The sequence below is a fragment of the Prunus dulcis genome, chromosome 7 (assembly GCF_902201215.1).
Source record: "Prunus dulcis chromosome 7, ALMONDv2, whole genome shotgun sequence".
NCBI lineage: Eukaryota > Viridiplantae > Streptophyta > Magnoliopsida > Rosales > Rosaceae > Prunus > Prunus dulcis.
Window position 1 is genome coordinate 9,358,281 of NC_047656.1, and position 12,970 is coordinate 9,371,250.

Sequence of the window (12,970 nt, forward strand, 5' to 3'; positions counted from 1 at the left end):
TGTCATATTAATTTTTATTTAAATGTTTCTTGCAATTTATATATTTTGTTAATATGTCTCTATTTTTTGTTAATACATGTTGCATTTTTTTTATTATTTCTTTAATTTCCATTAGTTTTTTTTTGTACATGTTGTATTGCCAATATTTTAAAAATTCTCTTGTATTTCCATTTAATTTTTTTTTATAGATTATACAAGCACAAATGTGGTTTGGTGCTACCGGCCAAGGGGAAAAAAAGTTGCAACCATACCCATTGTTGGGAGGTGGTGAAGACTTGTAAGAGATTCCAAATTATTCCAACCGGTCCGACGGTAGTCTTGAACGAGACTCCACTTCATGAGACGCCGGCATCGGATTCACCTATGGATTCTCCGATGAGTACCGACTCACCCATTGAAAATAATCCAAGGCCTATTGGGAGGAAGGCGGCGAAGGCGAAGAGAGGGAGTAATTCTAGTAAGAATGCATCTAAATTTTTGGAGGAACTTTCAAAGCACCAAGCCATGAGAATTGAAATGGACTTGAAACAACAAGAGCACGATATGGCAGTTCAAGTAGAATATGCAAAAGAAAGGGAGTATGTACGCAAAGAAAGGGAGTATGTACGTGAACAAAACATTGAAAAAAAAGATCGAGAAACCATGGCCATGGATACAAGCCATATGTCTCCTGAAACAAAATAATTTTGGAAGCTAGAACGAAGGGATGTTATGAGACGAAGACTTTTTCGTGACGATGGACCTAGCAACACCGATTGGTTAAATGATGGAAACCATTAAAATAGTTTGTTTGCCTTTAATGTCTTAGTTTACTTTCCTTTGATTTCATTGTATTTTTTTGTTTTGTTTAATTCATGTACCTTTGATTTCATTGTATTTTTTGTTTTGTTTCATTCATGTATTTAATTTTATTATTAGTTGTATTGCTTTTCTTTTAGTCAATAAAGAAAATATTCAACAAAATTCCTTTTTATTCAAAACATTGCATACATAAAAAACAAACCACAACCAAAGCATAAAAAAATAAAACAAACCACAACCAAAGCATATAAAAAAATAACCCACAACCAAAGCATAATAAAATAAAACAAACCACAACCAAAGCATAATAAAATAAAACAAACCACAACCAAAGCATAAAAAATAAACAACCCACAACCAAAGCATAATAAAATAAAAACAACTTCTTCACTTCACTTTATTCACCTTCATTTCATTCATTGCCTTTCACCGCCCATAAATGCTCCATCAAGTCAACTTGACGGTGTTCATGAATATAGGACGATTGCATCTCCGTGTAGCGATCAATCATACGGGGCATGAAACTACCGTCTCTAACCAACGGTTCATGCTGCACTACTTCTCCATTTGGCCCCACTGGTTTTTCATAAATTCGTGTTAGGGCCGTGTCCATGGGATTTGGTTCATACACTTCATCAGCATCGTAATCATATTCATCTTCCACAATCATGTTATGAAGGATGATACAAGTCATCATTATACTCCTAAGCACCTCCTCGTCAAATAGAAGTGCCGCGCCCCTGATAATAGCCCACCTAGCTTGGAGGATACCAAAACACCTCTCAACATCTTTTCTGTACCCCTCTTGATAGCGAGCAAAAAAATTTTGCTTATGGGATCGGGGATGAGGAATTGTTTTCACAAATGTTGTCCACCTCGGGTATATGCCATCAGCTAGATAATCCCCGTTCTGGTAGATGGTATTGTTAATTTCATATGTGATATTTGGGGCTTTACCTCTCAAAACATCATTGAACACCGGGGATTGACCTAGGACATTCAAATCGTTTTGAGATCCGGCAACTCCGAAGAAGGCGTGCCAAACCCATGTATCAAACCCAGCAACTGCTTCCAGGATGATACTTTTCTGCCCTTTTCTATTTCCGTAATCCCCTTGCCAAGCAGTTGGACAATTTTTCCACTGCCAGTACATGCAATCAATGCTACCAATCATGCCAGGAAATCCTCGAGACTCAGCTTTTTGGAGAAGCCGTTGCAGGTCCCTGGGCGTAGGTCTGCGGAGGTAGTCTCTGGTGTACAGAGTTTCCACTGCATCACAAAATCGCACCAAGCTCTCCAAAGCAGTGGACTTCCCCATCCGAGCAATCTCATCCACCTGATCAGTAGATGACCCATACGCCAACATTCATATCACAGCTGTGAACTTCTGCTCTGGAAGAAGTCCCAAATTTCCAGCACAATTTCTCTTTTGAACAAAATATTCATCATAATTGCAAATATCATGCATGATTTTTTTGAACAAATGGGGTTGCATTCTATATCTCCTCGAAAATGAACATCAGAGTATAGAGATTGTGGGATAAAATAATCTTCCATAAGATTCTTACCCCGGGAATGTCTATGTCTGTCCACATTTGGGCGACGGCCTTCTCGTGAACCACGGAGACCCTGGTTTTCTTCCTCCAACAAAGCAACTGCTATGCCAAGTTGCTCATCTAGTTCTCTCTGCGCCCTTTTGCTTGTAGCTCGTCTACGCATTCTCTCTCTAGTTTCTCTCTCTTGCCTCTCCAAAATCTCTTCCATGTCTGCCATTGAGAATGGAGAATGAAATCTAAAATTTGAGAAATGGAAATGTAGAGAAGAACTGGTGTGGGAGGTATGAGCTGAACCTCTGATTTTATAGAAAAATGTACACATATAGATATGACACGTGGCGCAATCTTAGAGGGTGAAAATCTTATCTGAAATTTGAAATTCAAATGAAATTTCAAATTTCAAATTTCAAATTTATCTGAAATTTGAATTCCGAAATGTATCTGAAATTTGACATTTTGAATTTATCTGAAATTTGAATTTTGAAATGTATCTGAAATTTGAAATTTATCTGAAATTTATCTGAAATTTGAAACCGAAAATCTTATCCGATATGAATAGTATTGACACGTAGGAACCCAAAAATCTTATTTATCTTGCCATGGCAAGGGGCAACTGGTGGAAATGCTCTAAGGACCCAAGTAAATGAAAAAGAAAGTAATTATACCATATCCACCAACCACTCTATATCCATCTTAAAATTATCATCTCTCATATTCAATTCTCTGATTGTTTGCTTTTCGACAATGGATAAGAAAATTGTTGATTGAGTAAACTTCCCTAGTGAAATAGGTAAGAAATACAGTCACCTTTCATCATGTTTTCACAATTTTTCATGCACAATATTACTTAATCTCAGAATTATGAATTAGACGTACGAAACCTAAACGAAATGCATGAATCAAATAGTGCCCTAGATTGATGGCACCGCCACACTATCACCATTAACACATCTACCAACCACCACCACACATTTATAGATGAAAATTAAGTTATGTGTTTTAGTGGCATTTCTAGAATTCGAAAGCCGATCGGACAAAATTTATATATTAAATTCTACGGTACGAGTGAATTTCATTAATAAACTTAAAAAGATACACATAGTGAAGGGAGACGTAATGAGCCTTAACCTCAAATGCATCTATATCTACAAATACAAAAACTAAAATCCAAATCAAAAGTAAAATTAAAAGAAAAAAAAAAGAAAAAAATATTTCACATTAAAAAAAAGGAGAAAACATGGGACCACATTAATTTTTTAAAAAAACAACAACAACATCATGGCGCGCTTCCTGATTCCACAATAGGAGACTTCAGTTTAGCCCTCTGGATCTCATCTCTTGGGGTTTGTGTGAGACAAAAAAAATTAATAATCATAATTTTTAATTTAATTTGAAAAGAAGGAAAAAAAAAAAGAGAGAGAGGAGAGAAGAGAGAAGGAAAAGAAAGAAAAAAGAAAGACAGAGAGAGGAGAGAAGATAGAAGGAAAAGAACGAAGAAAAAAAAAGAGGAGAGATGAAAGAAGGAAAAGAAAGAAAAAAAAAAGAGAAGGAAAATAACGAAGAGAGAGAGAGAGAGAGAGGAGAGAAGGAAAAGAAAAGAAAAGAAAAAGGTTTGTATAGGTTTAATTTAAGTAGGCTGGACATATGTAGTGTAGGTAATATTTTTTTGATAAACATTTGAGCCGGGCATAAGCCCAGCCTGCCATAGGCTAGAAACGCCCCTGATGTATTTAATCCTACTTTATTTGAAGGTTAGTCAAACAAGAAACTTAACAAATTGTGCAACATTAACTCCTACTATTTTCACAAAGTAGTCTTAGATTTCCTCATCCAAACGTAGTGTAATGTTGTGCATAATGTTTTCCTTACTTTCTATTAGTTCTTTAATGTTTTCTGGGATTCATTTGTGATTATTTGAGTGTGTTTAGGTATCGTTTAGTATATTTTAGGGTTTATAGGTTTAAGATTCAAAATCTTAAACCTATTTGTTTTAGTTGTATGGGCTATAGCCCATGCCTTTTTTTTTAGTGGTCAATACCCATGTAGTCTCTCTCTCTAGCCCATGCTTTTTTTTTAAATTTTCAAATCCATGTTCTCTCTTTTTCTTATTTTCTTCATCTCTCTCTCTCTCTCTCTCTCTCTCTCTCTCTCTTCCTTTCCTCCTTTCTCTCTTCTTCTTCCTATTTCTTTTTTTTTTTCCCGCCTTTCTCTTGTTTTTTTTCCCCTTCATTTCTCCATTTTTTAATGGTCTGGATCTACTACGAATTGAGCTTTTTCCCCCAGTTTCTTCTTCCTTCTTTTTTTTTTTTTTTGCTTTTCTCTTGTTTTTTTTCCTTTGTTTCTCTTTTTTTCTTATGCGTTTCGCTTTTTTCTCTCAAACGTGTTGTAAAGTCCATTTTGGTGCGATATGGCCCTCATTGCTGAAATTTCCTACGTACGTAAAGTAAATTTAGCCCATGGAGTTTTGAAATCCTGAATTCATCCCTACTTTAATTCAAATTATTTTTGTGTTGTGTAAATCTCAAAAATAATATGAAGTGAGTTTGAGTCGATAGTATCTTGAAAAAAATTTGTTTTAAACTCTTTTTGCACAAAGGAAGAGCGATAAATTAGCCTTAAAGAAAGCAAATTCAATTCGTGCTTTGGCTCAAAATTTTCATTTTCATCTTAGTTATTGCCTTCATATATCTTCATAATTTCCAACACAGTATGATCGCTCAATGTTTATAACGATCAATCTACACTGGCCAAGGACTTATTCTTTCAAACGAAATATGGTGCACATTTTCCAATAAATTACAAAGTGTATGTCCTTATTAGTGACGAGCACTTTCTTCTTCAAGTTTCTTTTAACCTTTGGATGTAAGTAAGGTAAATTTCTTGTTCTCTTGCCAGACATGTTATAATATCCAGAGATTTTCGTTTAAACGCAAATATAATCATTAATTTATTTTACACTAATAAACAAACAACATAATATATAAATTTGTCATGTGTAATCAAGCCATAGATAACTTGTAGAACTTTACAATAATATTCAAATTATGTGATGGTTAATACCAATTAACCATCAAATACAGAGAAAGTAGGATATCGCGATGGTGTTCATATGCCTCAAAATTCAAAAACAGTATATCTTTTCTCCGGATTTAAAGCATACCACTCACCTTATCATTATCATATAGTTTACATATATAAAAAAACATCCCAAAACACACATAATAAGGAAAATGTGTCAAATCCAACAATGTCCATGTATCACAACAGCTCCGCTGCACATCCAAAACTCAGAACTCCACATCCATCCATCCATTCTAGCAAAAAGAAAAAGCAGCTGTAAGAGAGACCAACATAGAAGAACAGATCAACGCCATGGAAACCGGAGAAGCAAACCCGGCTCCGGTCACCGGTAACGGGGCAGGTGGTGTGGCGGTATTCTGTGCCATAGTTTTGGTCACATAAAATAATGCAGCAACCATGACCATAAGAAGTCTAGCTGAAGATGTGCCAAACCGTGCCATTTCTCTGTAAAAAAAAAATTGGCACAGAAACTGAAAGATTTAGACAAAGGTAAAGAAAGGGAATGAGGAATTGATTAATTGAGTTTGTGTTTTTGTTGAGAGCAATGTGGTGCATGAATTTATAGGAGACTGGTTTGTATGTGACCAATTTCTTGGCCTGCCTTTTTGGACACGGCTAATGGGACCAATTAAAGCAATGGCTGGCTCGCTTCACCACTACATGGACATGGGAACTACAGACATTTCTTGATGAATGATAAGAAAGTTGGTATGCAATCACCTTCATGCACTCAATCCTTTTTGCCGTGCCTTAAATTAATTTTAGTACAGACTTGTGAGTGCACACACACAAGTTTATTTTATATATTCTCAAATCAAATCCCCTATGAATTTCAAAGAAAATGGTACCATGTATTAATACAAATTTAGTGTTTAGTTGCGTCAGTCTTAAATCATTTTGTCCATTTTTTTTCTTTCAAACAATCATTTTATACACTTGCAATTATTAGAATTAGTTAAGGCAAGCAGCAATAAGCTTGTAGCTCAATTAATTAGTTACCATTTGCACTCGAGGTCCTGTGTTTAAATACCCCTCCCTAGATATTGATTGTATTATAAAAATAAAAATAAAAGTTAACATATAGCATATACTATGCAATGTTTTGCCATTTGTTGGTAAAGTGATGCTATCATAAAGAGCTGTGGTGATTCGTGGTGTGCATCTAAAAAAGGTTAAGCTGTCCTTGTAAAAGAGCAAACTTGTGCAGAGAGATAATGAACCTAAAAATAATTTCAACCAGATGAGACTTGGAAAATAGAAAACTTGAAATTAACTAAAGCGTGATTTGAGATTTGGGATACGATTAGTGATTTTTCACTTTGCAAATGTTACATTATTAAAAAGTGAAAGATATATGGGCTCAAGTGGATGAGCAGCCGGTTAAGGGGAAAGTCTTGGGCTTGCATTGCTAGGCCTAGACTTGTTTGTTGGTAGTTTTTGTTCAAATTAAAACTAGGATTTTGTGTTTATAAAATGCACCCTACTCTTTTGAAAACCTTAAAACTAAGAATCTGTACCTGGGATGATTTGGTATTATAAAATGCTTTTTTTTTATAAAATTGATATGAGATTTGATATATTTGGACATGATAAGATAACGAGTCGAAAATATGCTTGAAATAATTTCATATTACATGAAACTAATGCACGCTATATATTGAGACACGACAGGTTGCCACGTCTATGGACACACCCATCCTAAAAATTCACAGTATCCCAAAGCAAACCTTAAAATTTTGTCCCGAAAAAACTATTTGCCTAAAAGAATTTTAATTTTATTAATCTCAAAACTTGGAAAAAAGAAAAGTAAAACCTAACAAAATTGAAGAAATACAGACATGAATAAGAATATTTGTATTCTCTCTTACAATGATGATTTTGTGTTTTTTCCCCTTGAAAACACTAGGCTATTGAGATCTAATCAAGAGAAGATTGAGAATCAAAAAGTAAAAAACACCATTCAAATTCCTAATGTCATGCAAAGCCAAACACGCAAGTACGTAGCTAGCTATTCGTCAACTACAACACTTACTTGACCACAAGTGTTTCATATTCTAATAATAACCAAAATTCTCCCTATAAAATTGTTCATAATTGATTTGATCAGTACTACTACTAATCAGCCTTAATCAGTTGCTTGAACCAAAGCAAAACTAGCAAAGTGTTCTCATTATTTTCATCTCTAAGCCAATCAACTCAAAGCTCATATTCATCAAACACCAACCATGGACATGAAGATCAAGATCTCCCTTGCCATCCTTCTATTTGCTGCCTTGATGAGTGTGGTCTTGGCTGATAATAAGGAAGCTCATCCCCCGAAGCACTCAGGCGGCGCACATGCCCCAAAGCACTCAGGCGGTGCCCATGCCCCAAAGCACTCAGGCGGTGGCGCGCATGCCCCGAAGGGCGCAGCTTCTGCCCCAGAGGGCACAGCTTCAGTCTCAGCTGAAGCTCCTGCCGCGGCCAAGGACTCCGCTCCGGCCCCGCAAGCATCAAGCAGTACTATCCCCACTACATTGTCCCTTGTTGGCTCTTTGGCTGGTGCCTTCCTTTCATTTTTCGTTGTCTATTACTTGCAATACTAATTAAGCTCAGAGAATAGGAGATTGTTTTTAGCTATATATATGAAGGAGAATGAGGTAATGACGAGATTTTTATGTACTTGGAAGAACATGATGGTCTATATCTTTGTTTTAGATATATTCACCATTAGATAATCATGGAGTGAAGTTTGCACGACAATCACCTTCTCATTTTAGTTACATTAAGCAATTTACACTTTATTTTCTTCAAATGTTCTTTCCATTTCAGAATTATTTTATGGCTAAATGTCCCTTTTGGTCCCTATAGTTTGGCACTTCAACCATTTTTGACCATGTAGTTTCAATTCTGTCAATTTTGACCCTGTAGTTTCGTATAGTATTCCTGCCAATTTCTTTGACGGTGCAAGGGGCAGTTTCGTCAATCCAAAATCCTTGAGCATAAAAGCTCATCTGAAACTCCCCTCATTTCATATTAGGGCTTCAAATCAGTCATTTGGGTTTATGGTTCTTTAAAAATTGGGATTAGTGGTAAAATTTCGAGCCCTAATATGAAATAAGGAGAATTTCATACAAGCTTTTAAGCTAAAGAGTTTTGGGTTGACGAAATTACCCCTTGCATCGTTAAAAAAATTGATAAGAATACTAACGTGTCCTTAAATTGCTACAAATATGAAACTACAATAGCAAAATTGACAAAACTGAAACTACAAGGTCAAAAGTGGTTGAAGTGCTAAACTACAAGGACCAAAAATGATTTTTGGCCTTATTTTATTATATTGTATATATGTTGAAAGATTGTACAAATTAATTTAATGTTTAACGAATTTATATGGGACCTTTGCATCGATGGGTTTCAAAATTAAGTTTGATCAAGGTTGATCATTAAGTAAACTTGATACTATCGCAAGTGATATTCAATTTTGACAGTGGATGAAATAATACGTGTATCTACTTGGTGATTCTTCATCATCTTGATGAATAGTACGGGAAGTCTACTTGATTGTTTTATTTTTGGCCAAATGCTTGGCTGCTTTTTCTCTAGTATGAAGGTCTCCTCTTTTGAATAAGGATCGAGTATCTCTTAATATGAAGGATTCAACACTGTTAGCTTCTGTTTAGCTAATGTTTTTAGCTTTTCTTGACAAATTTGTAATCTTGTATGTAATCAATTAAGCTCAAGAAATTTAGGGTAGTTTAAGTTTGCATTTCAAGATGATTACAGAAGTTGAGATCAACCTTGTCATGGCTCAAATGGAATCAAGATCCTTGAAGGTAAAAATCATACATTAATGCATTGCATGCATTATAGTGTTCTTATGTATGACTAGTCAAATATGCATGTGTATTCATCTTTAGTTGTCATGTATGTAATTCCTCTTAGTTCATCTTTAGAAATTAGGAATTGGATATTTGCTAGAAAGTTGAAGTACATTAAAGAGCTTTTGAGGCTACAAAACAAAGATAATTTGTGCATTCATTTATAATGGGCATTCTTAGGAAAATTAGCATCTACATCACAATACTTTGTCTAGATGACTATATAGGCCAAATATTTCCAGCACAATATTTTTAATCAAGGCACGTGATTTTGCTTATAATAAGTCCAATAATTGGCTCCCAAGTGTCCCTTTGACCTACTTAAAATGCTGAGGCTGGTATGGACTCATCAATTCTCTCATTTTACATTTTGCATATGGATTTTTAGAGAGAGAGAGAGAGAGAGAGAGAGAGAGAGAGAGAGTGTGTGTGTGTGTGTGTGTGTGTGTGTGTGTGTGTGTGTGTGTGTGTGTGTGTGATGCTGAGGCTGGTATGGACTCACCAATTCTCTCATTTTACATTTTGCATATGGATTTTGAGAGAGAGAGAGAGAGAGAGAGAGAGTGTGTGTGTGTGTGTGTGTGAGAGAGAGAGAGAGAGAGAGAGAGAGAGAGAGAGAAAGAGAGAGAGATTGTGCATAAATTAGGTTAGCGTGTGTGTGCGTGTGCGTGTGAGAGATTGTGCATAAATTCATAAATTAGGTTTTTCCTTTTGGAAGAAAAGTTCATGGGTTCTTGAATTTCTTTTGGGGCTTTCATTGTGTTAGGTTAGCTTTTGCTACTTGTTTAATTTTTGGCTTCCTTAAACAACATTATATTTGCTATTGTAAAATCACCATGCTCAAGCTTAATTAGTCCAGAATAGATTAGGATTGAAGAGGTCTACTATGACTAAGACAAATTATGACTCAGTGCAAATAAAGAGAAAAAATAAAAATCATGCATTGCATATTTTAGCTTAGTTGAGTAAATGTGATGACTAGTCATCCATTTACTGCCAGTTTAGCCAGTTGTGGTCTTTCTATCATAACGATTTCGTATGTCTTATTATTATGCCAATCATTAGTTGACATCTGATTTCCTTTTCTCACCTAGTTTTTGGGGATAAAATGTATTTTTGGCTCCAGTAGCCGTCACAGACTCAGTGTGGAATATTGCGTGCTTCATCGTTCTTCCTTTCTCCGAGGTCTGCATATTTTCCAAAAAAATGAGGTTTTTGAAAATCTACTTTGGTTATCTTATGTCTACATCTAGTCTGTAGGTTATATCATATCATTCTAGTTAGATCAGATTCCTTGTTGGTTTCTTCAAGAGGATTGTTTCTTGAAGAAATCAACAGTTTCTTTTTGAATTTATATCGCATTCATTCTCCGAGCTCTTCTTACAGCTAGAGCTGGCAAACAGGTCGTTTTTACGGGTTACGGGTCGTGTTCGGGTCAACCCATTTTCTTAACGGGTTGACACGAACATGACCCGTTAAACTAACGGGTCATAAATACTAGACCCAAACACGACCCGCATAAATTCGCGAATAACACGACACGAACCCTTATGACTAATGGGTTTGTTTTTCACCCGTTTCGTGAAATGGTCACCGATTTAAAAAATAAACAATATTTTTCAAAAAATCATTAAATGAAAACACCTCAAATTAATCAAACAAAGAAAATAGGAAAGTAGAAAATGCTGAAGTTGGGATTTTGGCTCAGCATGTTTATGGCTTTAAGCCAATTCCTAAAGGATCATCAAATTCTGTAGAGATTGAAACAGATAGAGAAAATGCTGCATCACTTGCCAGAGCTGGAAACAGATTGTTCCAGTTTTTAGGAGAAGAATACTCCAAAGTTCATGTTTCAAAATCAAAAGTGCTGAATGGAATCAGAAAAGCAAAATTGACATAGAATATGGATTGGAGGAGAGCATTGACTTGGATGATAATGACAAGAGAAGTCCCTGCTTTCCCGTCAGAAAGCAATCCTTCCAACTCACTTTGGTATTAATATAATGCATAGATAACAATTAAAACTCTCAAATGACTTGAGATTTTCATACCTTTTCGTTGGAGAAGAAGAAGAAAGGTAGTTGATGCTTGATAGTTTGGTTTGGATCTAGAGAGAGAGAGAGGACAGAGTGAGTGGTGGCGTGCTCAGACTCAGACAGGAGGGCTCCAATTCAAGGTAGGTTAATTTTAGAATTAAAATTACAAAAATGCCCTTGCTCTTAATGGGTTAACGGGTGATTCGCGAATAATACTGATCCAACTCTTTAGCTTAACGGGTGACTAACGGGTCCACCTGTTTTCAACCCGACCCATTAAGCTCAATCCAAATACTGTTATTTTCGTGCGAATTCGTGTCGTGTTAACAGGTCGTGTCCGATATTGCCGGGTCTACTTACAACACTTGTTCTTTCAATTTCAGTTGTATTTCAAGGTTTGCTGGTTTACGAACATAGGGTTTTTGCTATGGGTTCCTAGGTTTGTTCCAAAGGGTTGTGTTGTCCATTCTGTTTTTCAAGGTTGCTGGTTTACAAACATGGGGTTTTTGCAATTGTACACTTTTATCGTACCTATTATGCAAATGAAATGTAGTTGTTAGCTTTTAGTAAGTGGTATAAACAGTTGTTATATTGTTCATACCCTACAACTGAGTTGATTTCTATGACATAGTATTAACACTGTACTTCTATGACATAGTATTAACAAATTTTCAATAACAAAGCATACTCTATATATAGCTGTGCACTTGAAGTTTATGATATGCAGAATGTGATTTTTACTAGAAAGATAGTTCTATGACATAGTATTAACAATGTACTTTTATTTTTATTTTTTTGTAGAAGTATTTCTTTTTGCCTTTGCGATTGTTTCTGGTGAAACTGTAGACAATTGAAGGTGGTTTTTGAAAAGGATATCGGATGTCTTGCTAGGTTTTTTTTGAGTTTTTTTAATGAAATGGTATGAACAATGTTTTTCTATGAAATGATATTAACATTGTACTTCTATGACATTATATTAACAATGTATTTCTATGACATGAAATTAACAATGTACTTCTATGACATGGTATTAACAATGTACTTCGAACTCGCTGGGCTTTTTTTTTTGGTCAAATATGGGCTGGGCTTACTGGTTATATTTTGGGTTTTTTTTTTTTTTTTTTTGGTTGAGTTTTTTGTATTGGGCTTGTTTTAAGTTAATCAATGGCAAATATGTAATTTATAGGAACTTCAACACTCATTTTTTAGGTAGTAAATGGTTTTTGGGTATGTTTCTAAAGTGTATTCCATATAGGGTTTTTTTTTTTTTTTTTTAAATAATAATTTCAGGTCCTATTTTAGGTATATTACTAAGGCTCCCTAAAAAATAATGTACCTACTTTTAAATAATTTACTGATACAATGTAATTAAATTAGCATACCTATTTTTAAAAAATAACATATAGGTAAATTAGTATGATATTTTTGAACTAGTATACCTACAAAATATAAGTAAATTAGTAGGTGAATTTTGTACTTAGTATTGCTGCAAAATATAGGTAAACAATCTTTACAAGTGTAGGTAAATAAACCTAAGTATTCCTACAAATTACTATAGATAAATTAGTGGGATCTTTTGTATGCAGTAAGTGTATTATGATCTTATTTATGTGGGTGTATTGCTATTGCTTGTATA